This window comes from Phymastichus coffea, unplaced genomic scaffold, assembly GCF_024137745.1.
Source record: "Phymastichus coffea isolate CEN01 unplaced genomic scaffold, Cenicafe_Pcof_1.1 PCOF00032, whole genome shotgun sequence".
In the NCBI taxonomy this organism is placed as follows: domain Eukaryota; kingdom Metazoa; phylum Arthropoda; class Insecta; order Hymenoptera; family Eulophidae; genus Phymastichus; species Phymastichus coffea.
Window position 1 is genome coordinate 2,123,829 of NW_026706843.1, and position 27,083 is coordinate 2,150,911.

Genomic DNA, 27,083 nt, shown 5'->3' on the forward strand with positions numbered 1-27,083 from the left:
CCGAATAAGTTTGTTCATTTCTTTTTATATCTTTTACAGCTCTTTTCAGCTCAGTATTGCGATATGGTGTGACATTTTGTTTTTGCTGAATATAAATTCTTGCGTTCGGTGACTTTATTTCGGAGTGTCATTTACCTCGCATTTCGTCAGCTTTTTGCTGACGTACGAGTAGTTTAGCAGCTTTGAATTTCATGAATGTGCATTTGTTACAAAAAGGATGCGTCATAAGACGTAACAATGGCATTGAATCTGGTGAGAACTAGCCTGATTTGCGTTTCGAACAGACGTCATACTGTTTTCATGAAAGAAACGATATCCAAATGTCTATGATTGACGATAACCCCAGTGCGAATTCGATGATTAAATGCTCATTGGAGATCCTGCATACGACTCTTCTTTCGTTTAACTATCATTGTAATGCTCCGCCAAATCTCAGAAAGCCATTAAGTCTATTTTGAATTAATAGAAAATGAATCATATAGCTCTGACATCTTTGTCGTTCCGATCTATTCAAGTCAGCATTCAACGTAAATAGATATAGTGTTTTTATAGCCTCCTGTAAGATATCAAGCCATCTCGTGTAATCTTCAGGCTCAAGATCTATTAGCCTCACTACCTTCCAAAGCTACTTCACCGTCTCTGAGTAGTAATTTACCGATGTCATCTTACTGCTGCTGCTTTTTCTGCTCCTTATACTCCTGCTACTGCTGTTGCTGCTGCTGCTGCTATTGTTTTAGTAAATTAAAGCTAATGAGTTCTGACTCCTCAGGCTCCGGCTTTTATGCCCGAAATCGACGGTGACGCAGTGATCTAGCGATGATGGCGCTGCATGCAGGAGTAGGAGTTCAGGGATCTGACTGTAAAAGGCCGAGCTCGAACAGCCAGAGCATCATTCTCAGTCATTAGGATGGATCTTCTAGCAGTAACAGCAACAGCATTAACTCCAGCAGTAGCTCCAGCAAATCTTCACCTTCCGAGATGAAATACATTGTCAATATACAGGGCTTCCAAGCTCCAGGAGGCAATTTCTTCTTCAAGGAGCTTGTTATTGTTCCAGTTCAGTGCAACGTCCTCCCCAAGCTGTACTGCTTCTAGCTAGCTTGACAACAAAGCATCATTGTATTTCTTGGGAAGGAGATATTCCGTACATGGAGCTGACGATGGTACTGAAATTAACTTTGCAGTTTGCTGATAAGGTGTATGTGAAAGGAAGGTAAACAGTAACATGATAGAAGCCATATCTGAATGGAATGTATGCAATCGTAATGTTAGAGAGACTCGATTAATTAACTAATCAATTCAATGTCATTTATCTTATAGATCAATAGTGGATCTAGAAAGTTTTTTTTTTTTTTATTAACTCCATGTAAATTTACAATCTGTCTCACATAGTGAGACAATAAGCAAATGTTTCTACTGCTTGACATACACAATCTAAATAACAGAATACTTCAGTAAGTATGCTGTTTTTGTTTACAGTTTTTGTATAATTAACTTAATCTATTTCGTCGTTCATCAGTTTATGTTTCTTAAGTCTAGTGTTGGTAATCTCTTCGGAGAGCAGTTTGTTAATAAGTTCGTTTGAGTGGTTTTGCAGTCTGGTGTGGTATTTTTTGTAGAAATTGATTATTTCCTCCTTTACTGTTGTAATCTGTAAGTCTTTTCGAATGATCTCGTTTGGCACAAACCAAGGCGCGTTTGTTATGCTGCGTAGGTCTTGCGTTTGATACCTTTCCAGTATTTCGATGTTCGAGTTCGAAACGGCTCCCCATAGTTGGATGCCATAAGTCCAGACTGGCTTGAGTACTGCTTTGTATAACAAGAGTTTGTTTTCGATTGTTAGCTCGGATTTTGCTCCAATAAGCCATTTTTTCTCCATTTTAATCCTAGTTGTTTTCTTTTTGTAAATATATGTTGTTTCCATGTCAACCTTCTATCCAAGTGAATGCCTAAGTATTTGACATGGTCTTTTTGCAGTATGTATTTGTCATTTAGTGTAATAGATGCACAGGTATTTTTACGGAGGGTGAATGTGGTGTGAACTGATTTACTTTCGTTAACTATTATTCTCCATGAGTTAAGCCGATTTTGGAGGTGATTATCTATGTAATTTTGAATTATTTTGGATGCTGTTGTTGCCTCTGGTTGTACAGATAGAATTGCTGTGTCATCTGCATATGTTGCTGTCACGATGTTATTTGATATTAGTAGGTCTGAGGTGTACGAGGTGTGTTCAAAAAGTAAGGTGACTTTTCAAATTTCACGGGCAACGTACTTTCGATTATCGATTTTTTTGTTTTGTTATGTCCGTACACTCTTCCCGAACATCTGTACCAAGTTTCAAGTGTATAGCATTTTTTGTTTGGTTGTGAGAGGCGTAAAGGTTATAAGTGTTTTGCATGCTCGGCGATTTCTTGCTATCGAAAAATATGGATCAAAGGATTTGCATCAAATTTTGTGTAAAAAATAAAATAAAGTGCTCCGAAACACTTGAAATGTTGACGGTGGCATACGGTGAAACTGTTCTGAGTAAAAAAAATGTTTACAAGTGGTACAAACTCTTCCAAGATGGCCGGGAAGATACCAATGGCGAGCCTCGCTCTGGACGCCCCAGCACATCAACAACTGATGAGAATGTTGAAGAAGTGAAGAAAATAGTGTTGGGAAATCGTCGAATTACCATTAGAGAAATTGCTGATGATATTGGCATCTCATTTGGTTCGTGCCAATCAATTTTGACGAGTGTTTTAGACATGAGACGTGTGTCAGCGAAGTTTGTTCCGAAATTGCTAAATTTTGACCAAAAGAACCGTCGCATGAGCATCGCTCAAGAACTGTTGAATGACGTCAACGACGACCCAGATTTACTCAAAAGGGTCATAACTGGTGACGAATCATGAGTATATGGTTATGATATCGAAACCAAAGTCCAATCGTCCCAATGAAAGAGCCCAGATGAGCCAAGACCGAAAAAAGCACGCCAAGTTCGATCAAATGTCAAAGTTTTGCTCACTGTTTTCTTCGATTACCATATCGTGGTGCATCAGGAGTTCTTACCATATGGACGTACGGTCAATAAATAGTATTATCTTGAAGTTATGCGCCGTTTGCGAGAAGCAATACGAAGAAAACGCCCAGAATTGTGGAAAAACAATTCATGGCTTTTGCATCACGATAATGCCTCTGCTTACTCATCTTTGCTTGTGAGAGATTTTTTGGCCAAAAACAACACCATAATCATGCCTCAGCCACCATATTCACCGGATTTAGCTCCATGTGACTTTTTCTTGTTCCCAAAACTAAAGAGACCTATGAAAGGGCGGAGATTTGCAACGATTGAAGAGATAAAGACTGCATCGCTGGAAGAGCTCAAGGCTATACCGAAAAGTGCTTATGAGAAGTGCTTTGAGGATTGGAAAAACCGTTGGCATAAGTGTATTGTATCTGAGGGTGATTATTTTGAAGGGGACAACATAAATATTGATAAATAAATAAATATTTTTTCTTAAAAATACAAAGTCACCATACTTTTGGAACACACCTCGTATAACAGATATAGCGTTGGGCAAAGAACGCTGCCATGTGGTACTCCTGCCTTTATTAGATGGCTTTTGGACTTACACTTGTTTATTTTGACTTGAAAAGTTCTATTTTGTAGGTATGACTGAAGTAGCTCGTTGTGGCGCACAGAGAGAAATCTCTTGAGCTTGCATAACAATCCTTCGTGCCACACTCTGTCGAATACTTGTGCGACATTCAGAAATATTCCAGTGCAATACTTTCTGTCCTCTATCGCCTTCCTAGCCACAGCCACTATTCGGTTAACCCTTTAACGTCACAATTGCACTTTTGGAGAGCACTAACTTTAATTGAATCTAAAACTATGAAAGCGATAGAATTTTTTGATAAAAACATGTACCCTACTATTTTCGAGGGTGCTCTTTCAGATACCATTGACAAAATTTTCAAATTTTCCGATTTTCTAAGAAAATTTTCAAATTAAAGTGAAAAAAACGCAATTTTTTTCGGGAATATTTTTTTGTATTCAAAATTTTCGACTCAATTTTGACATGTTAGTGGGGCGAAAACCTTCATAGATCGTGATCTTTTTATCTAATCTTTCAAATGATACCAATAGATTTTGGAAATTTAACATGAAAATTTCCAAAATGGTGACTCAATCTCGGAAATATTTCAAAAAGTTCAGAAATTTTTTACACAATAATAATGGACTTTAGGAAAAAATATTATTGAACAAAAAGTTCTTAGAATTGATCAACAAATAAGTATTTTTTCAAAATTTTTTTACAACTTTTGAAAATTTTTGAAAATTTTGAAAATTTTATAAATTTTTAAAGTTGTCAAAAATTTCTGAAAAAATTCTATAATATTCTTTAATCAATACTAAAAACTTTTTGTTCAGTAACATTTTTTCCTAAAGTTCATCATTATTATGTAAAAAATTCTTGAATTCTTTAAATCCAGTAAAACTTTGGAAATTACAAAAAATCCGTTTTTTTTGCCAAATACTTGTAATGTTGTTATTTTTTATGACGAAAATCAATAGTATGTAGTGTTATTTATCACATTTCATGAGTTTTTTATAAATAAACAACCATTTATTGCTGTACATTCCGAAAAATGTGATTTTTTCACTAATTTTTCGTATTTTTGTCCTGAATTTTGCATTCAAATGACTCGAGATGTATTTTGATATATACTTACGTTATATTTGTATGTGTTCTTATTTTTACATTATATAAAGCATATTGGGCATGATATTTAACTCACTGTATCATTTATATAAATATTTAGTGTTGAAATGAAATCTGAAAATTTTCTTATATGGGTATTTTTACTCTAAAATTTATTTGGTGAATCTGGAAGTATGAAAATGATATTTTTCCTCGATATATTTCTTAGAGTTTGTACGATAATATATTTGGTGATAATATAATTAATTGTTAAAAGTTATATTACTTACATATTATTCTTAAATTTTCTGATAATTTTTTTATATCCCTGATTGTAAGTTCCTTTTTTTCATAAATAAAATTTTGCTGCATATTTCATATTTCAGTTTTTATTCTAATCTAATATAGTTCATCCAGAATTTTTACAATAACCTTGTATTTTATCTTTATATTCGTTTTGTAATATTGACTATGAGCAAAAGAAAGAGTGGTGACAACTTGGTGACTCCATTGAGAAAAAGTTCAAGAACGAGAAAAAAAAATCACTTGGACAAGAATGTTGAATTATTTGAAAATGATGATTACATCGAGGCTGCACTTATACCTGATCCAGATGATTCGGCTTCTGACGATTCAGGTAATGAAGATAATAATGATGAGGTTGAAACTGAAAGTAACGATGACGATGAAAATGAAGATGACGAAGATGAAAGTGACCTAACTAATTCTTTACAATTAACTTCATTTCGTACTGTATTAGATGGTTATGATTCGAAACAAAAAAAGCTAGAACCAGATCATAAATATGATTGGATGACTGGAGAATGTACATATAATGATATTATGACGAATGATATATTACTTAGTGACATGCAGAAGAAGCATATATTATCTCTTTCTCTTACTGAATTATTTGAAGATTATTTTTCCATCTCTTTGAAGCAGTATATAATTGATGCTACTGTACAGCATGGTTACAATTTATCAGCAGATAGATTAGATGTTTTTTTAGGAATTGTCATTTTTACAAGTTTCAACGGGCGCAATTCTCAGCGAGATTATTGGTCCACTGATACACTTCTTCGATCAGATGTTATTTGTGATGCAATGGGGCGGAGGGAATTTGAAAGCATAAAAAAACATGTAAAGACTTCGAAACCTGGCGATGAGAATAGCAATGATAGAATATGGAAAGTTAGAAAAGTTTTAGATATATTTAATAATAACTTGAAAAAGTACGGTTATTTTTCTACGGCTTTGAGTATCGATGAAATGATGATTAAATTTTATGGTCGAAGTTTACTCAAACAGTTTATAAAAATATAACCAATCAGATTTGGACTCAAAATGTGGGCATAGTGCAGTTCGGATGGTTTTTTATTTCACTGCGATATTTACTGTGATAATGCACATAACAGCTTTTTACCAAATTGTTCACAGGGTAGTCGTGTAGTGATACAAATGCTTTAGGATCTATTACAGCGAAGTTCGCTTAGAAGATTATATCATGAAGATTATATATAAAATATCATGTTTATTTTGATTATTTATTCTGCTCTGCAAACTTGTTAGTTCATTTGAAGAGATTAGGTATCAAAGCAACAGGAACAGTTCGTAAAGATCATATAACTGAGTCTAATAACATTGATAAGAATGCTGCTAGAGGAACATTTGCAGTAAAACATGATAAGGTGAGTGGAGTAAATTTTATTACCGTAGTCGATTCTAAACAAGTATCTATTCTTTCTACAGCAGCTGGTGTTACGCCCCTTGCTTCTGTTAACAGGTACAGCAAAGAAGAGAAAAAAAAAGTATCTGTAGGATTCCCGTATGCATTCAAATGGTATAATAAATTCATGGATGGAGTAGATACACATGATCAACGGGCCAGTACCGCGATTCCAATAATACGTTCCAAAAAATGGACTTGGCCTATCTTGGTACGGTTCATACAAATGTCTATTGCTTGTGCAACTGTTATGCATAATAGAGTAAATGAAGGTAAACCGAAGAAAAGTACAAAAGACATTGCAATGTCTATTGCAAGAGAGTATTTAGCTAAGTCTCATCAAACTCCAAAACAATTACATCAATTTACAGATCATAAAAATTTACAATATTGTCACGGCTGCGAGATAAGATTAAGAAAGTTTGGCATTGACTGTCAGGCATACTTTTGTAAGAACTGTTTACAGAAAACACACTAAATTCACAAACATAAATCTAAATAAAAAAAATAATTATAAAAAACAAAAAAAAACAAAAAAAAGAAAAAAAAAGGAAAAAAGAAGAGAAAAAAGAAGATTCTTTGAAAACATCTACCTCCACGCGGTAAGAATCGGGCAACATCATAAAATTAATCGATGGCTAAAGATGTTTCATATATATAGTCGTCAAAAGACTTCTCGAGTCGTTAGAAGGCAAAATTCAGGACAAAAATACGAAAAATTAGTGAAAAAATCACATTTTTCGGAATGTACAGCAATAAATGGTTGTTTATTTATAAAAAACTCATGAAATGTGATAAATAACACTACATACTATTGATTTGCGTCATAAAAAATAACAACATTACAAGTATTTGGCAAAAAAAAACGGATTTTTTGTAATTTCCAAAGTTTTACTGGATTTAAAGAATTCAAGAATTTTTTACATAATAATGATGAACTTTAGGAAAAAATATTACTGAACAAAAAGTTTATAGTATTGATTAAAGAATATTATAGAATTTTTTCAGAAATTTTTGACAACTTTAAAAATTTATAAAATTTTCAAAATTTTCAAAAATTTTCAAAAGTTGTAAAAAAATTTTGAAAAAATACTTATTTGTTGATCAATTCTAAGAACTTTTTGTTCAATAATATTTTTTCCTAAAGTCCATTATTATTGTGTAAAAAATTTCTGAACTTTTTGAAATATTTCCGAGATTGAGTCACCATTTTGGAAATTTTCATGTTAAATTTCCAAAATCTATTGGTATCATTTGAAAGATTAGATAAAAAGATCACGATCTATGAAGGTTTTCGCCCCACTAACATGTCAAAATTGAGTCGAAAATTTTGAATACAAAAAAATATTCCCGAAAAAAATTGCGTTTTTTTCACTTTAATTTGAAAATTTTCTTAGAAAATCGGAAAATTTGAAAATTTTGTCAATGGCATCTGAAAGAGCACCCTCGAAAATAGTAGGGTACATGTTTTTATCAAAAAATTCTATCGCTTTCATAGTTTTAGATTCAATTAAAGTTAGTGCTCTCCAAAAATGCAATTGTGACGTTAAAGGGTTAACCTGCTCAATCGTGGAGTGACTATTCCTGAATCTGAATTGATGCTCGGGCATAAGTTTCCTCTTTGCTATGGTTGGAGTGATTCTAGCTATTATTAGTTTCTCAAAAATTGTTGAAAGTGAAGGTAGAAGGCTGATCGGTCTATAAGACGTTAACAGTTCTGGTTATTTTCCAGGTTTAGGTATTAATACAATCTCAGCTACATTCCACTGGGAAGGAAAATAGCAGAGACGCAAGCATGCATTAAAAACAATCGTTATGTATCTTATCGTAATTTTGGGTAGCATTTTAATCATTTTTCCCGTAATATTATTAAATCTGAGAGCTTTTCTGTTTTTAATATTATTAATAATGAGTAATATTTCCTTAATTTTTATTGATTTGATCGGAGTGCTATTTTGTGCATCAAATCCCTTTTATTATTGCAAAGTCAATCAAGTCCGGGAGCTTTTTTAATTCTGTAGGCTAGTATGTTGGTTCTCCGGTGGATATCGGGGTGAATTTATTTTTTTGTAGGATTTCATAGAGTACTCTGCCTCTGGGTGTTGGAGTTTCTGATCTAGATCCCCACCACGGGTGCTTCGCATTATAATCCCCTCCTGCTATAAAACGGTTTCCTAGTGTTTTGAAGAATTCTGTCCATTTTTCCTTTGTGATTGTTTTGTTTGGAGAACATTAAACACTAAATCATCGGTCCCTCTTTATCTTTGATGATTATACTAGTTGCCTGAAGGAAGATTTCACTTGTAGGTTTGTAAACGTGGTGATTTATATTTGTTTTGATTAGAATCGCTGTACCTCCGTGTGCTTTATCGAATGGATGATTTGTTTTGTGTACTGAGTAGTTTGGTATGTGGAGAAAATTTTTGCTAGTAACGTGTGTTTCTGAAACTAACATAATATCAATATTTCCGTGAATTAAATGCTCTTAATTCGAGGTATCTTCTCGTAAGACCATTTGCATCCCAGATAGCAATTTTTAGATTTGACATGGTTATACTAATTTATTAATAATTGTGGTTACTAATTTTAACAATATGTCCATTATTTACGTCATTTTTTCCATCAATTGTTCAAGTTTATTAATTGACTTTTCATCGTTACTGCAATTGTTTTGTTCTGTGTGTACTACTGTTTGTTTTGGTGTTTCTGTTTCATTCTGGCCGTTATGTTTAGCTATTACCTGTGCGTATGTTGTGTTCGGTCTAACTCTATTGTTATTTGGATTTGAATTTGCAATTGTGATTATATGTGTTTGTATGCTATTTTGAAATGTTCTTTTACGCAACTTGGGAAATAATTTTTGCTGTAAGTGCTTACGTACCGGGCAACCTTTATAATTTGCTGTATGATTTCCTTTGCAGTTTGCACATATTACATCTTTAATTTTTTGTTTGATTGGACGCTCCTTGGTTTGATGATATTCAGCACATTTAAGACACACTGCACTTTTAAAACAGTAATTTTTCGTATGTCCGTACTCTTGGCAGTTTTGACACTGAGGAATTTCTCTTTTTATGTTTGATGGTTCGAATTTGATTATTGTGCCGAATTTGATTATTGTGTCGAATTGTGTGTGATTAGAAGTTTGGTTACTTCGTAAATGTTCTGACTTTTATAATCATGTTCAATTTCAACTGTGAAAAACGGTAGTGGTGCTTTTGTGATGCGATGCCTTATGTTATGAATATTTAGTACTTTGTGTCCGTGATTTTCTATGACAGCTTTTAATTCTTCAGTATTAACTGACGGATGCATGCTTCTTAGAATTACTTTGAAACCTTTTTCTTCTTTACGCTAGTCGGTGTAGAATTGTGTCTTTTTTTCTTTCAGCGCATTTATTATCGGGAGATACTTTTCCGATGTTGTTGGTTGAATTTTAATTTTATCTTACCCTATTACTTTTTATGTAAAATTATTTTTGACTATTGTGTTTAATAATTTTTCTAACGGTTGGATATCTTCTACGTTGTAAACAAAGATCGGGGGGGGATTTGTTTATCGTTTTGTTTGCTTCGTTACTTCCTGATTTTTCATCTTCACTATGATTATTTTCTTTATCATTTTGTAGTATTTCGAATCTATTTCTTGTATTACTTAGCCAGTAGTCTAATTTTACTTGTTTGATAGTTTGAATAATTTGTGTTTCATTGCCTGGACTGCTTCGACTGCTTGGATTTCTTTTATTAGAAGCAATTTTCCATTCTCCAGGCTTATCTTTATTGTTGGATGATAAGTCATCACTTACTTTTGTGGCCATTTCGGCCGTCTTGTTTTGTGGTTCTGTTTAAACGTGTTTCACCTTTAACTGTCACTTCACTTGATATGCTATTGCTATAACTATGACTTTTCCGGTAGAGCGCAGTTTTAACACGTCTACTCACCTCAAGGTTCAAACGCTAACTGGATCTAGAAAGTGACATGGAATATCCAGCTTTAAGTAAGCTTCTAGACGCTGACCAACCCTTTTGCAGACGTCATGACACCTGCAAATGTTTATCTCAACCGGTGTGTACGATGCGGAACGCGCAAAAATTATTGACGTGGTTACTGAAAGAGGAGGAGGAGGAGACAATGAAGGATCTCACCGCGAGGATGCAACATTGTCAGTGCAATTGTATTGTAGACAGCCGGTTTCACAACCATACCCCTCAACGTATCAATTCACTGGAGTAGATTAAAAGGACACCTTACGAGATTTATTTGTAAAAAAAAAAAAAAAATTAAAAAACAATTTTAAAAAAATAAAATAAAATTGGAGAGGTGACATTACGGTTGAGCCTCACAGGTGCCAGCGAGGTTGGGGCTGCCATCAATAAAACGAAAAAAAGATGAGATAAAAATGACTTGAAATAAATTTTCAAATTACACGCCCAAAACTAAACTCTGTTTCTAAATCGAATTTTTTAATTTCGCGCTTGAAAACCAAACATACTTTCTATATGAATTTCAAATTTTGCACTTACAATCAATTTTCGTTTCAAAATGCACGCTAATCTAAAAATTTTTCTAAAATTCTAGCTCGATGTTGCTCCTACTATATGTTTCCTCCACTGTGGCTACCTAACTAAGCTCTTTGCCTCTTTTACGCTCCCTTTTAAAAACCTCAAGAGTCAATTAGCGTGCACCTTTGCTGAGAGATAAAGAGACTGCTGACTGATCTTTGTACGCGCCTCTAACGAGAGAAATATAAAGTTACTACAGGAACACGTGTGTAGAGAGAGAGAAACAGAGAGAAGATCTGATACTGATTGTGATAGTCCTCCCCCCCCCCCTGTAGGAGTCAAATTTCAGTGTCATTTTCTTAAGATAAAATAATTTTAGACTGCTACTAGAGCCGGTAGTGTACGCGCGTGTGATGGGTACTTTTTTATAATTGAATGTTATAAAAAAGATAAATTTACTATAATCGTTCGTTAACCACTCTTGTTAGGCTGGTGGTTTTTCTTTGTTTCAGATTTTGCTGTTTTGTTTCTTTTTTCTTCTTGCTGTTGCTGTTGCCGTATTTGTAGCGGTAAGAAAAATTTTATTATTATTTATTTTATCAAAACTCACCTTTATTCTGATTCTAAATGAGAGAAAGAGCATGTGACATACAGAATCAGGAGATAAAGAAGATTGATATTTTTAGTAAAATAAACAAACAATTTTTTTTTAATTATGTTTTTTTATTAATTAAAATTTATTTATTTTTTATTGTTGCTGTGGCTTCTGGGTTGGTACTTGCTACTACTGCTACTGTTACTGCTACTATTGCTGCTCGCTATTGGTGTTGTGCTACGCTGTGCTGTGCTGGTGCTATACTGTTGATGCTGATGCTTGTTTCTACTACTGGTTTTACAGCTGTGCTCGCTTCTGTTCTGGTGCTGTACTATGCTGTGCTGTGCTACTGATGCTCATTCCTGCTGGTGCACGTTCCTAATGCTGGTGCTGGTGCTGCTGATGCTGCTTATATATATATATATATATATATCAAATGAGCACTTCGCGGAGTTTCCTTATTTTCATATATAGAACTTACAATATCATAGATAGGTACGTTACTATTAGTACATCATTGTAAATCAATCGGTTTCACTATATATTACTTTTTAAGTGATATATAGTCATTATATTAATTGCCTTTTGCGGAGATTTGGTATTTCAAATTATATTTCTTGTCAGTTATTTAAAAAATGATTCAATTAATTAAAATACTTTAAGAAAAATTGAATTGGAGATTAACGAAAGCTATACTAAAATACAGTTGTATTAAATTTGAATAATTTTGACCTGCTTTAAACTAACTTCTAACTTTGTTTTAATTGAGATGGAAATACCAGCAATAATGAAAATTATAAATGTTTCTCCATATAAATATTATTTAATATAATTTAGAAACATTTAACTTTAAATAGTAATATTCATCGCAGCTGTGGCAAAATAGTTTATTTTATTTATAAAATAATAATAGTCCATCACTAATATAGCTGCCAACCGATTTCCTTTTATAACAACACGGAAATGCTTTTGGTGTATAAACAAAAATAGTTCCGTAGCAGTATTTAAGTGGAAAATTCTTTTCTACCTTTAGTAAAAGAATTTTTTTAATGTACAAAAACAACAATATCATAAACTAAAGAGCAATCGCAAATTCATCCCACAGAGAGAAAATCATAACAGCGCAGGGAACAAATCTCTGTATGCCTGAACAGAAATTTATTTCAGTAGATAGTTGAGATTTCAATTTAGTCAAACACATGATTCTTAAGTGATTTCTCTTCAATTAACGAGGACTTCATGGCTATAGCGCAAGCGTACTTACTATACAGTACACCAGACCGACCGTGGCTCTAATTAGTGGATAGAGCGTAGGGCTTTAATACCGGGGATTCGGTGAGCATGCGCGTCACCTTATTGGTTTACCGTGAGCTAGCAGCGATAGACCAAAACAGTTTATTTATTTTTAGTGTTTTATGAATTTATTAACGATTTCACCGAGGATTGTATAATATTGTATTACGAACTCTTGAAATATTATTCCAATGATATCGATTTCTCTGTGTGTGTGTGTGTTTTTACGGGAGGTGGGGGTCGCTGGATTGAGCGCTCTAATCTTTCGTACGATTCGTTTCTCTGTGGATTGTTGAGTTCTTGTTGGTCAGCGCTCGCATAGGGAAACAGTGTATTCTGATAACTCATATTTATTTATTTATTTACCAGAGTATCATACATAGATTACATAATGAATAAATATATAAATACATTACAAAAATATTAGCAGAAGATACATAAAATACAGCAGAGGAAATTTAATTCCTGTTTGCTGGTCCGGTTTACCCTTAATTAACTAAATAAACTAAATACTTAAAACTAAGGACGAATAATTGTTCTTCCCACTTGTACAGTAGTAGCTGATGCTACCATGTCAAGTAGGAAACTAATAATTGCACTTTATTGCCACTCTTGCACTTTATGTATTACACTTCACCAGTATCTAATGAGCATGTGTCTAGCTGTATTGTACGGTCCCCTGACCGCGTTTTTGCCTATTGTGTATGTTATCCTCTCTATATAGTTAAGTCTTGCCGAGCAGGTTATATGTTCTCGTTTTCTTTTTTACTGCCTGCATAATACTGCCAATCAAAATTAACACGAACTAACGTTGGTGTATGCATCTTCTTTAACAGATTTTTCGAGGACGAACTAACGAACGACAAATAAAAAAATGTAGATTTTTCATAAACTATCGAATAACTTAAGTAGTTTATCGATTCTTAAAAAACTACATCTGAGTGCCACTTTTCAAGATCTGATAAAAGAATGATTCAGACACTTGAGAAATATTCCATCAACCTCGCAATCAAATTTTTGGAAAAAATAAATGAAAAATTTTATTTGAAACAATTTTCAATGCTGATTCCCAAAATGCCACACCCACATTATCTCGTACATTTGTTAAAATGATATATATTGAAAACATGTTCGCTAATTGAAATTTTTAGACCGATTTTTGCTCCAACAAATATAACTTTTCTTTTAACTATGCAGATGCCAACCAAATGCTCGTATATCATTGGTTACAAAACTATATTTTTTTCTTGAATAACTATTAAGGGAGCCGATTAAACAATTAAAAACATATTCCGCAAAGTACAATGTTAGTAAACGTTATTGCGGTCATGTGCAAAAAACTTGTTGAATCTCAAAGTATCTGTTAACGGCAGTACCATTAATCACGAATGGAAATTTTTGTAAAGATATATGAAAAATTTCATTCGATAGGACTTTCATTTCTCTTTCCAAAAATACCAATTACGAATTTTCTCATCAGTTCGTTAAAAATACATTGAAAAAATACTGGTAGCAAACTCCGCTTTGTTAATCTGATTTTTCTCAGTCATAAATTAATAAATTCTTCGATATACCATTCAAATGCTCTTAAATTCTCTCGTTGTAAAAATATATTTTTAACAACTATACAAGAAAGCAATAAAATAGTTAATAAATTATTCCGTATATTTCAATATTCACAAACGTAAAGACGACAATGCGCATGCGCAGAACGTGTTAAATCTGAAACTGCAAGTTTATGGCGTGGCTATTTAGTTTTCATATTTTGAACCTTTAAAAAAAATATGAGGTGAGTGTGTGCTGTCTAGATAATATTTATTCACGACCATGTAATTGCTAATTGATAGGTGTTTATTTGAAATAAATGGCATATATTTTGATCAGCATTGGTTGTAAAGGTGGCCTTTCAAAATAATAAGAATATCGGTGTATTATGTGCATCTACATGTTCACCATCAATGCTAATTAGTATATTCAATGACCACCTGAGAACTGTCAATGTCATCTTGTTTAATAAATGTTATCACAGTACACACACTTCAATTATTTCATTTTCTTTCAAAGATTTGAAATATGGAAATCCAAACAGCATCGGGGGCTAACAATGGGGTAGAATACTGATGATACCATAGATTGATAAAACCTAATTGAAGCGATAACAAAATCAGTTTGAATTCACATTTTCCTCATACGTATTTCTATTAATGTTGTCCATGATAATTGTATTCATGAACACGTAATGCCGGTATAACATTCCAAGTGTTCCAAACTGAAATTCAAGTGCGTCGACAATCAATTATCTCGGAAAATAATTAGTTAAAATATTATTCATAAGAAGTCTTAATGTAATATGCAATAGATCGTGGGCCGTAACAATGGGGTGGAATAGTGATAATGCAATCGTATATACAATCGTATTGAAACGACTCGAGAAGCCTAGCGGAAATCAGCTTGAATTGATATTCGTACCAAACCTTCTTTCACATTTAACGTATTGATCAATAGGTCATAGTTCTACAAACATTCCTAGCCATCCAACATGAAATTATACGACCTCGTCAGGCAATTCTAGATAAAAATAATTTTTTTGAATATTATTAAGAATATGTCTCCATGTTAGTTGCAGTTATTCATGGGTCGTGACAACGGGGCCGCGTAGTGATAATGGTATAGTCCAATACAACTGTAATGAAGCAACACAATAAAGTGTGTAGACATCAGTTTGACATAACATTGCTACCATACTTTGTTTGACGTGGATTGTAAGGAACAAGAGGTCATAGCTCAAAAAATATTCATATACTTTGGACATGAAATTCGAAGAAAACGACATTCAATTCTCTGTAAAAGTAATTATTTCAAATAATATTCAGAATACATCTCCATGTTATATGCAATGCTTTGTCGATTGTGAGACTGGGGCGGAATAGTGATAGTTCGATAATCCGATAGGACCGTATTGAAACGACTCGTAAAGCAGAGCGGAAATCAGCTTGAATTGATATTCGTACCAAACCTTCTTTCACGTTTAACGTATTGATCAATAGGTCATAGCTCTACAAACATTCCTAACGTTTCAACATGAAATTATTCGACCTCGACATGCAATTCTAGATAAAAATAATTTTTTTGAATATTACACAGGACCACAAATGGGAACCGGAAAAAGTCCTTCGGCAAAATTGATACCCTATATGTATTTCGACGCGCTGATTCCAAATCCGAGGTCCACATAACCCCAGCACGTCGTGTTCAAGGACATTTGAAGGTCAAACGCATTTACTACGGGAAACATAAAATCTGACCACGGATTCGGAAAGAGCGGGAAATTTTACGTCCAAATATGTATTTTCTATTTTTTCCAACATGACCCTCCAAGGTCATCTGAGGGTCAAATGACTCACCGATAGATCAAATTCGTATTTCCCACATACATCATCACAACTAAAGACATGCGTACAAATGAGTCAGGTATCTTTAGGTTTCTCGATACGCTGAATCCAAATCCGAGGTCCACATAACCCCAGCACGTCGTGTTCAAGGACATTTGAAGGTCAAACGCATTTACTACGAAAAAACATAAAATCTGACCACGGATTCGGAAAGAGCGGGAAATTTTACGTCCAAATATGTATTTTCTATTTTTTCCAACATGACCCTCCAAGGTCATCTGAGGGTCAAATGACTCACCGATCGATAAAATTCATGTATTCCATATACATCATTACACTACAGATTTTTAACTATAATTTGGTCACGTATCTTTAGGTATTTCGACGCGCTAAATCAAAATCTGAGGATCCTCGGTCTCAAATTCAAATATGAGTTACGGTGAGAACTTAGTTCATGGTTGTGTTAGCTCTCTTTATGGTTTTCTCGCGCGGATATTGCCAATCGATTCCAGCAATTAAAATTCACCTAGCTTGATATATAGACTTGATTTCAGATAGTGATGTCGATCAAAAAGATTTACGAATGACGCGTTCTTTTATTAGCAAACGATCTGCGGAGCGCTTTTCTTTTGTGTGGAGTAGTAGTGTCTCTTTTAAGAGACCAACAATAGTCTGACATCATGTTCACATCCCAATAGCCTTGATATCTTCTTTCGATGTCTTTGAAGTCTTGGTGGAATCTCTCTCCTTGCTCCTCGCTAAAGTCTCCTAAATTTTCAGGAAAGTAATCAAGATGAGAATGAAGAAAATGAATTTTCAAATTCATCAAGCAACCCATTATTTTGTAATTACCCAACATCTCATTTACTATATCTTCGTAATCGTCGTCTTTATTATTTCCTAAAAATTTATGCTGAACTTCTCTAAAGCTTTGCCACGCGTTGCGTTCCTTTATCGTCATTCTTCTTTCAAATTCTTCATCTCGTAATAGTTCTCTTATTTGTGGACCATCAAAGACTCCTTCGTTGATCTTTGCTTCCGAAAGTTTTGGAAATTTCTCGAAGAGATACATAAAAGCGTTGCTTTCGTCTTGTGAATTTTTCATTGCTTTAATGAACTGTTTGACCAAACCAAGCTTAATATGCAAGGGTGGGAGGATGACTTTATTTGCAGGTATAAGACTTTCGTGTAAAACATTTTTATTACCTGGGGTCAAATTTTGTCGAAGTGGCCATTCTTTTCTCACATAGTGTTGATCTCGGGCACGGCTATCCCATTCACAAATGAAACATGGATATTTCGTGAAGCCACTTTGTTGACCCAACAAAATTGTTGTTATTTTCAAATCTCCAACCAACTGCCACCCGTGAGTATCATAATGCAATTTCTGTAGCAGTAAATCGAGATTACTATATTCCTCTTTCAAGACAATGGAATGACCAATTGGTATAGGGGCGTATATGTTACCGTTATGGAGTAAAACTGCTTTCAAGCTTCTCGTAGAAGAATCAATAAACAGACGCCAATCAATAGCTTCATACTCTACGTTTCCAAATTCATTTATCAGTCCTGCAACGTCGTTGCAATAAACTAAATCGCATTCTTTCGAAAAAAATTTTCTAAATTGTTGATCACGATTTCGGTAAAATGTGATGGAAGTACCAGGAGCCAGACAATTTTTTTCTTTCAATCTAGATGCTAATAGTTCCGAAAGTTCTTTTGAAAGTCCTGTGTCTCGAACTAAGAATGATTAAACCCATGAAATGTCTGGTCTTGCTCATCATCTTCTATATCTTCCATTCCATCAGTGCAACCTCTTCTACTTGGCCCCTCTCTCGTTGATTCTTCTGTTTGCATTTCTATATTCTCAGCACCTACATCGGACACATTTCTACTGATCGAAATCTCAGGTTCTTTAGCATCCAAGGTGGCGAGGACATTGTATTCGTGTGCCGAAACCCAGGGCACCTCCTCGTGGTGGCGGCGGGTAACGGCTTTTTTTGTCTTTTTTGTTTTCCGGCAAAGCCCTGGGGTGAAGGCATTATGCCGTCATGGTCGGCACACGAAAGAGTACGATGCAGGGTTTCGGATGCCCAGTATCGGCGGTTGGTCGGGGTGAGCAAGCGGGCCCGCAATCGTCGTCATCATGCGACCGCAGTTCCAGTTCTACACTGGTGGATAACTTGGCCTGTGTAGGATCTACTGCTACAAGAATAGAATTGGCACCATGCAAAGAGCGTATTGACAACTTTTGTGTTGTTTGTGGTAAATTTTGTTTTAAAACTCAAAGAGAATCTTTCACTGATAAACTGCTAGAAAATTATAAAATAGTTTTCCCTTTAATCACTGAACAAATAAACAACTGTTGGACTCCAAAAACTATATGTTTAAAACGTAAGATACAACTGCACCAGAAAATATCGCAATACATCTCGCCAATGATTTGGCGTAATCCGACAGATCATAATACAGACTGTTACTTCTGTTTGACTGATACACGTGGATATAATCGTAAAAATGTATCCCAATTACGTTATCCATTCGTTACGTCTGTAACTCTTCCTGTTCTCGCCACCTTGTATGCTGAAGAACCTGAGATTTTAGAAATGTAAACAGAAGAATCAATGGGAGAGGGTTCAAGTAGAAGAGGTTGCACTGATAAAATGGAAGATACAGAAGATGATGAGCAAGACCAGACATTTAATGGGTTTAATCAAGAAGAGCTGAGTGATTTAGTTCGAGACACAGGACTTTCAAAAGAACTTTCGGAACTATTAGCATCTAGATTGAAAGAAAAAAATTGTCTGGCTCCTGGTACTTCCATCACATTTTACCGAAATCGTGATCAACAATTTAGAAAATTTTTTTCGAAAGAATGCGATTTAGTTTATTGCAACGACGTTGCAGGACTGATAAATGAATTTGGAAACGTAGAGTATGAAGCTATTGATTGGCGTATGTTTATTGATTCTTCTACGAGAAGCTTGAAAGCAGTTTTACTCCATAACGGTAACATATACGCCCCTATACCAATTGGTCATTCCATTGTCTTGAAAGAGGAATATAGTAATCTCGATTTACTGCTACAGAAATTGCATTATGATACTCACGGGTGGCAGTTGGTTGGAGATTTGAAAATAACAACAATTTTGTTGGGTCAACAAAGTGGCTTCACGAAATATCCATGTTTCATTTGTGAATGGGATAGCCGTGCCCGAGATCAACACTATGTGAGAAAAGAATGGCCACTTCGACAAAATTTGACCCCAGGTAATAAAAATGTTTTACACGAAAGTCTTATACCTGCAAATAAAGTCATCCTCCCACCCTTGCATATTAAGCTTGGTTTGGTCAAACAGTTCATTAAAGCAATGAAAAATTCACAAGACGAAAGCAACGCTTTTATGTATCTCTTCGAGAAATTTCCAAAACTTTCGGAAGCAAAGATCAACGAAGGAGTCTTTGATGGTCCACAAATAAGAGAACTATTACGAGATGAAGAATTTGAAAGAAGAATGACGATAAAGGAACGCAACGCGTGGCAAAGCTTTAGAGAAGTTCAGCATAAATTTTTAGGAAATAATAAAGACGACGATTACGAAGATATAGTAAATGAGATGTTGGGTAATTACAAAATAATGGGTTGCTTGATGAATTTGAAAATTCATTTTCTTCATTCTCATCTTGATTACTTTCCTGAAAATTTAGGAGACTTTAGCGAGGAGCAAGGAGAGAGATTCCACCAAGACTTCAAAGACATCGAAAGAAGATATCAAGGCTATTGGGATGTGAACATGATGTCAGACTATTGTTGGTCTCTTAAAAGAGACACTACTACTCCACACAAAAGAAAAGCGCTCCGCAGATCGTTTGCTAATAAAAGAACGCGTCATTCGTAAATCTTTTTGATCGACATCACTATCTGAAATCAAGTCTATATATCAAGCTAGGTGAATTTTAATTGCTGGAATCGATTGGCAATATCCGCGCGAGAAAACCATAAAGAGAGCTAACACAACCATGAACTAAGTTCTCACCGTAACTCATATTTGAATTTGAGACCGAGGATCCTCAGATTTTGATTTAGCGCGTCGAAATACCTAAAGATACGTGACCAAATTATAGTTAAAAATCTGTAGTGTAATGATGTATATGGAATACATGAATTTTATCGATCGGTGAGTCATTTGACCCTCAGATGACCTTGGAGGGTCATGTTGGAAAAAATAGAAAATACATATTTGGACATAAAATTTTCCGCTCTTTCCGAATCCGTGGTCAGATTTTATGTTTTTCCGTAGTAAATGCGTTTGACCTTCAAATGTCCTTGAACACGACGTGCTGGGGTTATGTGGACCTCGGATTTGGATTCAGCGTATCGAGAAACCTAAAGATACCTGACTCATTTGTACGCATGTCTTTAGTTGTGATGATGTATGTGGGAAATACGAATTTGATCTATCGGTGAGTCATTTGACCCTCAGATGACCTTGGAGGGTCATGTTGGAAAAAATAGAAAATACATATTTGGACGTAAAATTTCCCGCTCTTTCCGAATCCGTGGTCAGATTTTATGTTTATATGCAATGCTTCGTCGGTTGTGAGACTGGGGCGGAATAGTGATAGTTCGATAATCCGATAGGACCGTATTGAAACGACTCGAGAAGCAGGGGCGGAAATCAGCTTGAATTGATATTCGCACCAAACCTTCTTTCACGTTTAACGTATTGATCAATAGGTCATAGTTCTACAAACATTCCTAGCCATCCAACATGAAATTATACGACCTCGTCAGGCAATTCTCCATAAAAATAATTTTTTTGAATATTATTAAGAATATCTCTCCATGTTAGTTGCAGGGCTTCATATGTCGTGAAAATGGGTCGGAATCGTGATAATTCGATAATCCGATAGGACCGTATTGATACGACTCGAGAAGCAGAGCGGAAATCAGCTTGAATTGATATTCGTACCAAACCTTCTTTCACGTTTAACGTATTGATCAATAGGTCATAGCTCTACAAACATTCCTAACGTTCCAACATGAAATTATTCGACCTCGACAGGGAATTCTCCATAAAAAAATTTTTTTTGTATATTATTAAGAATATGTCTCCATGTTAGATGCAGGGCTTCATGGGTCGTGAAAATGGGGTGGAATCGTGATAATTCGATAATCCGATAGGACCGTATAGAAACGATTCGTGAAGCAGAGCGGAAATCAGCTTGAATTGATATTCGTACCAAACCTTCTTTCACGTTTAACGTATTGATCAATAGGTCATAGCTCTACAAACATTCCTAACGTTCCAACATGAAATTATTCGACCTCGACAGGGAATTCTCCATAAAAAAATTTTTTTTGAATATTATTAAGAATATGTCTCCATGTTATATGCAGGGCTTCACGGGTCTTTAAAATGGGGTGGGATCGTGATAATTCGATAATCCGATAGGACCGTATTGATACGACTCGAGAAGCAGAGCGGAAATCAGTTTGAATTGATATTCGTACCAAACCTTCTTTCGCGTTTAACGTATTGATCAATAGGTCATAGTTCTACAAACTTCTACAAACGTTCATGAAATTATACGACCTCAACATGCAATTCTAGATAAAAATAATTTTTTTGAATATTATTCCGAATATGTCTGGATGATATGTACAATGCTACCATAGGTCGTGACAATGGGGTGGAGTAGAAAGATTGTGATGATCTGATAAGACAACATCGTAAATTTCTACTAGGTTATTTAATTGGTTGAAGAAGTAGTTAGTTTGGGATATACCACCTTGGTCCGACCCGAAAAGTAGTACGGTACAATGTCGTATTCCCCATCGCAATAATAACACAATTTTTGTTATCTTGTAGTTCCCGGAGGTAATTTGTATGGATTTTCTGATTGTGTCAATGAAATGAAATAGAGATAATGTGTTAGTCTGATACTACCATATTGGACAGTTCACAGGGATAGTGCAAAACTCTTGTTGATCTCACATACTTTCGTTCTTGTTAATTATTTCGATGAACAAATCATAACAATAATAATATAGAATTGTTCCTAACTACGAATTAACATCCTAAACATATATCTATCTCTTACAATTTTAAGATATTATATGATTACAAGATATTTTATCTCCTCCGTACTGCATTGGACCAACCCAAGATACAGAAATCTTGTATTCCTCTTCTCAACCGTAGCACATATTTGGTTATTCTTTAAGCAGGGAAAACTTACAGTCATGCAATTTGTATATTAGCCTCCTTGCTGTGTTAATCGTGTTCTGTATGAAAGTTAATTATTTTGATGTAGCAGTGATCGATGGTACTAATATTATTGCAAGCGTTTTCACTAGGAATTGGAAGGCCTCGTCATTCATCTTTCGCCGATAAAATCAATTTAATATTCGTTGCGAAAATCTGTTCTATGAAAATTTAAATCTCAATTTTTAAACGAATTCAAAATATATATGCAATGGATTACAATTCATATATTTTCCTTTTACGATCAACTACCGGGTAACAGGTAAAAGAGACTGCAACGATAACTATAAATTGGCAGAATTGGACGAGGAGCGTGCGTTGGAAATATTTTCGTTTTATCTCTGTAACTATTTTAGCTGATACAATACTTTTTTTATACGCAAGTGATCCAAGGAAACCCGATTTTCCTTTTTATTGTTTGTACTGTGAAAAGAAAATTGCTATTGAATTTTTCGCACTTTATACATAATTTCTTATAGAAATTGTTTCATAAATATGATTACATAATATATGCATAAAAACACTCTATAAATCAATTCATGATAGTATAAAACAAAAAATAACGAATTATTATTGTTAGTATTATTGTTAGTCTACAGAAAGTTCAATTGATAATTAAATAATTAAGAAAGTAAATATTTATTTTTTTAATGTTGTACAAAATATTGAGGCATACATCCAATTTTTCACTTGTTAAGCTATTTTTATGGGGATCATTACTCACATTTAAATCTTATGTAAGCTTTCAACAAATTTATTTCTATTTGATGGTTCTAGACTTTCTGGTTAGGTTCTCGAATTCACGTTCTGATCCTTAAGCAATCAGTTTGCAATTTTATTAATTCTTTTATTGATTTGTAATCAATAAAACATATTGTAAGGCTATGTCTTATAATTTGTTCATTGATCAATTTTTATTTAATTTACTTAAAATATAATTATAAAGATAATATAATTATAAACACATTTTTAGATAACATAATTATAAAGACAATAATAGTATATAATATAAACCCATGTTACAGGACTAGTTACTATTTTTCATCTGTTTTCCTTCAATAAATACTTCATTTACATGACTTCTAGTAATTACATATTATTGCAACAAGATCTTACTGAAACTTAAAAAATATTATGAACACTTACATTACAATGGATTATTATTTACAGTAGATGTTAAACGTGAATGTTTCATTAGGGATACCGCAAATTTTGTACAGTATTGTCGATGATGCCACATGCTTTTTTTGGAGAAATATGCAAAGCAGTTGGTGCATTTAATTTTTTCAACATTCTTTGTTGTATCTTTTCGTATTTTCATTACTGGAATTATTATTCCTGTTAAATTTTCTAAACGTGCCAGTCCTTGATTGCGAATAAAGTCTAATGTTAAATTCTTCACTGCACTATCATTGACATCTAAGAATTTATTTATAATATTTTTATCATAATGAACCTTTCTAAGATGTCTTGGAAATTGTACAACAAATTTTTCACAAAAGATACAGAAAGTAGATCCGTTTTTAATTTTTGATTTGTAAAACTTAATAATCAATGGACTAATTCTTTCTAATTTTACATAAGCACAATGGAGTTTTTTATCGAACTTAAAATTATTAAAATAGCAGTCTCCATGTGCATCTTTGTAGGAACCTGAAATCAATATAGTTAAATTATATTAAATGTGTATTTAAAGAAAAATCATATTTATTTATATAGAAATAAATTAAAATTACTGCACCACTACAATCTTCAGACACAAATGTGGGGCTAACGATTGAATTTTGAATAAATTCCTTTCCTTTAAATAATGTTTTATTATCAATATTGGAAAAACTAGGTAAAGTTGTATTTTGCAATGAGTCTGAAAAAAATTAAAAAATAATCAAAATTATCACATTAGTCAATATATATAAATAAAAATTTTACTATAAAAATTACAATAATAATTTTTTAAATATAATTTTTCTGAGAACAGTTTAGACGAAATAAAAAAATGCGGTTATAAGAATAATCTCGGTTTTAACTTTCCATATAAGTTTTTACAAAATATAAAATTTTATCTTGATCAAAAAAGCAGCTTGTAACTATACAAAAAAACAAGGCTTAATTTTTATTTATTTTTGAAATGTTGTTCAGTTTTTATTTATATTTGTTATATAGTTTTTATTTATATTTGTTTATGACTTTTTCTGCTTTTTAAGTAATATAAATATATCTACTTACCACAATTTGATGCTAGAATAGTCATTTTTTTGCTACTATACTCTTGAATGATTAGCTTAAAATCTAGAAAATTCTTATTAGAAATTTGTATTATTAGATCCAAATATTTGAAATGCTGATCATCGAATTTCAAACTGAATCTAACATCTCCTGTGAATTCTATTAAATTATGATTTGGTGCATTGAAATTTTCATGACTGGTAGAAAAATACTGACTAAAAATTTTATGCAACTCTGATACCTTTAAATTTACCAATGTAATACTGTTTTTTTTAAATATTCTGCAGGTATCCAAATTTATAAGTTGAAGTTTATTAAAGTCTGTAAAGATTTGAGTCTGCTTTTCAATAATTGCAGGCAATTCTAAGATAGAAATTTTTGAAAATAAGTCGTAGAAAAGTCTTTGGAAGTCATTGCTAGTAGCAGTATGTAGCACAGATTCGTTAATTATTTCTGCCATTTGGGCCATTTCGTGTACTGTGTATAAATGATCTTACTTGAGGCTCAGTTCGACGTTGCAAAATTGGATCTGTGTTATTATTTAAAAACTGTCTGATAGCTGCTGCACATGGTACACTTACAGTTGTATCAAAAGCATTTGGAAAACATTTGAAAAGAGCTTTAATTGGCGGATGTTTCCAACCCACTTTTGATCCTGATTTGAAAACTATTTATAAACAAAAAAAATAATATAATATTTAATTTATGTAATTATTATTTTAACAATTTAGATTCTTACCAGTAACTGCTGATGCTCTCTTATTATTGATACATTTTTCTGCTATAGAATAATTAAACTCATGAAATTATTGAAATATATAATCAAATTTGTTTTACTATGCAGTAGATAAGCAATGTATGTTCTGGGACACAAAGGAGCCGACAAAGGAGGCCGCCAATGTATAAGGATACGTGTATGTTCTGGGACACAAAAGAGCTGCCCGATGAAGGTGTCACGGTAGTGGCACCTTTTAATTTATGGTCAGACCCCATGTTGAGTGTTTAAAGGGCATTTGATGTTTGTTTGACACCTCCCGCGTGCCAGTGGGCCCCTTCGACAGTGCCCCCCCCCCACCCACAGAGGTTGTTAAGGTATATTAGGAATTATAGAAGAGAAAAGGTGTTTTTCCATATGAGTATGTTAACAGTTTTGAAAAATTAAAACAGACTCAATTACCACCTATCGAAGATTTTCATAGTTAATTTATAGATAGCAACATCTCTGAAGCTAACTATGAGCATGCTCAAAAAGTGTGGAATGCATTTGACATCATTGATTTAGGACAGTATTCTGATTTATATTTAAAAACTGACGTATTACTCTTTGCCGATATTTTTGAAAATTTTCGTAAAACTTGTATGGATGCGCATCAATTCGACCTAGCACACTATTATACTACTCCTGGATTAACATGGGATGCTATGTTAAAGTGTACAAAAATTGAGCTAGAACTTTTAACCGATATAGATATGGTTTTATTCATTCAAAAAGGTATTCGAGGAGGTATTAGTCAATGCTGTAATAGATACTCAAAAGCTAATAATCGATATATGGGCTCAGAATATAATGAAAAAGAACCTAGCAAGACTTTGATGTACTTTGACGTTAATAATTTATATGGATGGGTGATGACGCAATCATTACCATATGAAAATTTTAAGTGGGTCTCTAACATCGATGAGCCTCATTTTTTCAATGTTTCCGATAATAATGAGGTTGGATATATTTTAGAAGTTGATCTAGAGTATCCAAAAGAACTACACGACGAACATAAGGACATTCCACTTTGTCCTGAACATAACACACCACCTGGATCAAGACAAAAAAAACTTTTAACAACACTGTATAATAGAGAATGGTATGTCATTCATTATAGAGCGCTAAAGCAGGCTATTAAATACGGACTCAAAATAAAACAAATACACAGAGCACTTCAGTTTAATCAAAAGCCGTGGCTTTAAACTTATGTAGATTTGAATACAGAAAAAAGAAAACAAGCTAAAAATGAATTTGAAAAGTTATTCTATAAACTCATGATTAATGCGGTATACGGAAAGACTATGGAGGATGAAAGGAAACGAAAAGACGTTAAATTAATTAGTGCATGGAGTGGTAGATATGGAGCAGAAGCACGGATCGCACAACCCAACTTTCATAGTAGTTCAATCTTTGATAAAAATTTAGTAGCAATACAGTTATCATGGACGTCTATTAGTATTAAAAAACCAATATATATTGGACTTTGTGTGCTAGATCTCTCAAAAACATTAGTATATGACTTCCACTATGGCTACATAAAAGAAAGACTACCTCATAAAGCAAAATTACTTTATACTGATACAGATAGCCTCGTATATGAATTTCAAGATGTTGATATATATG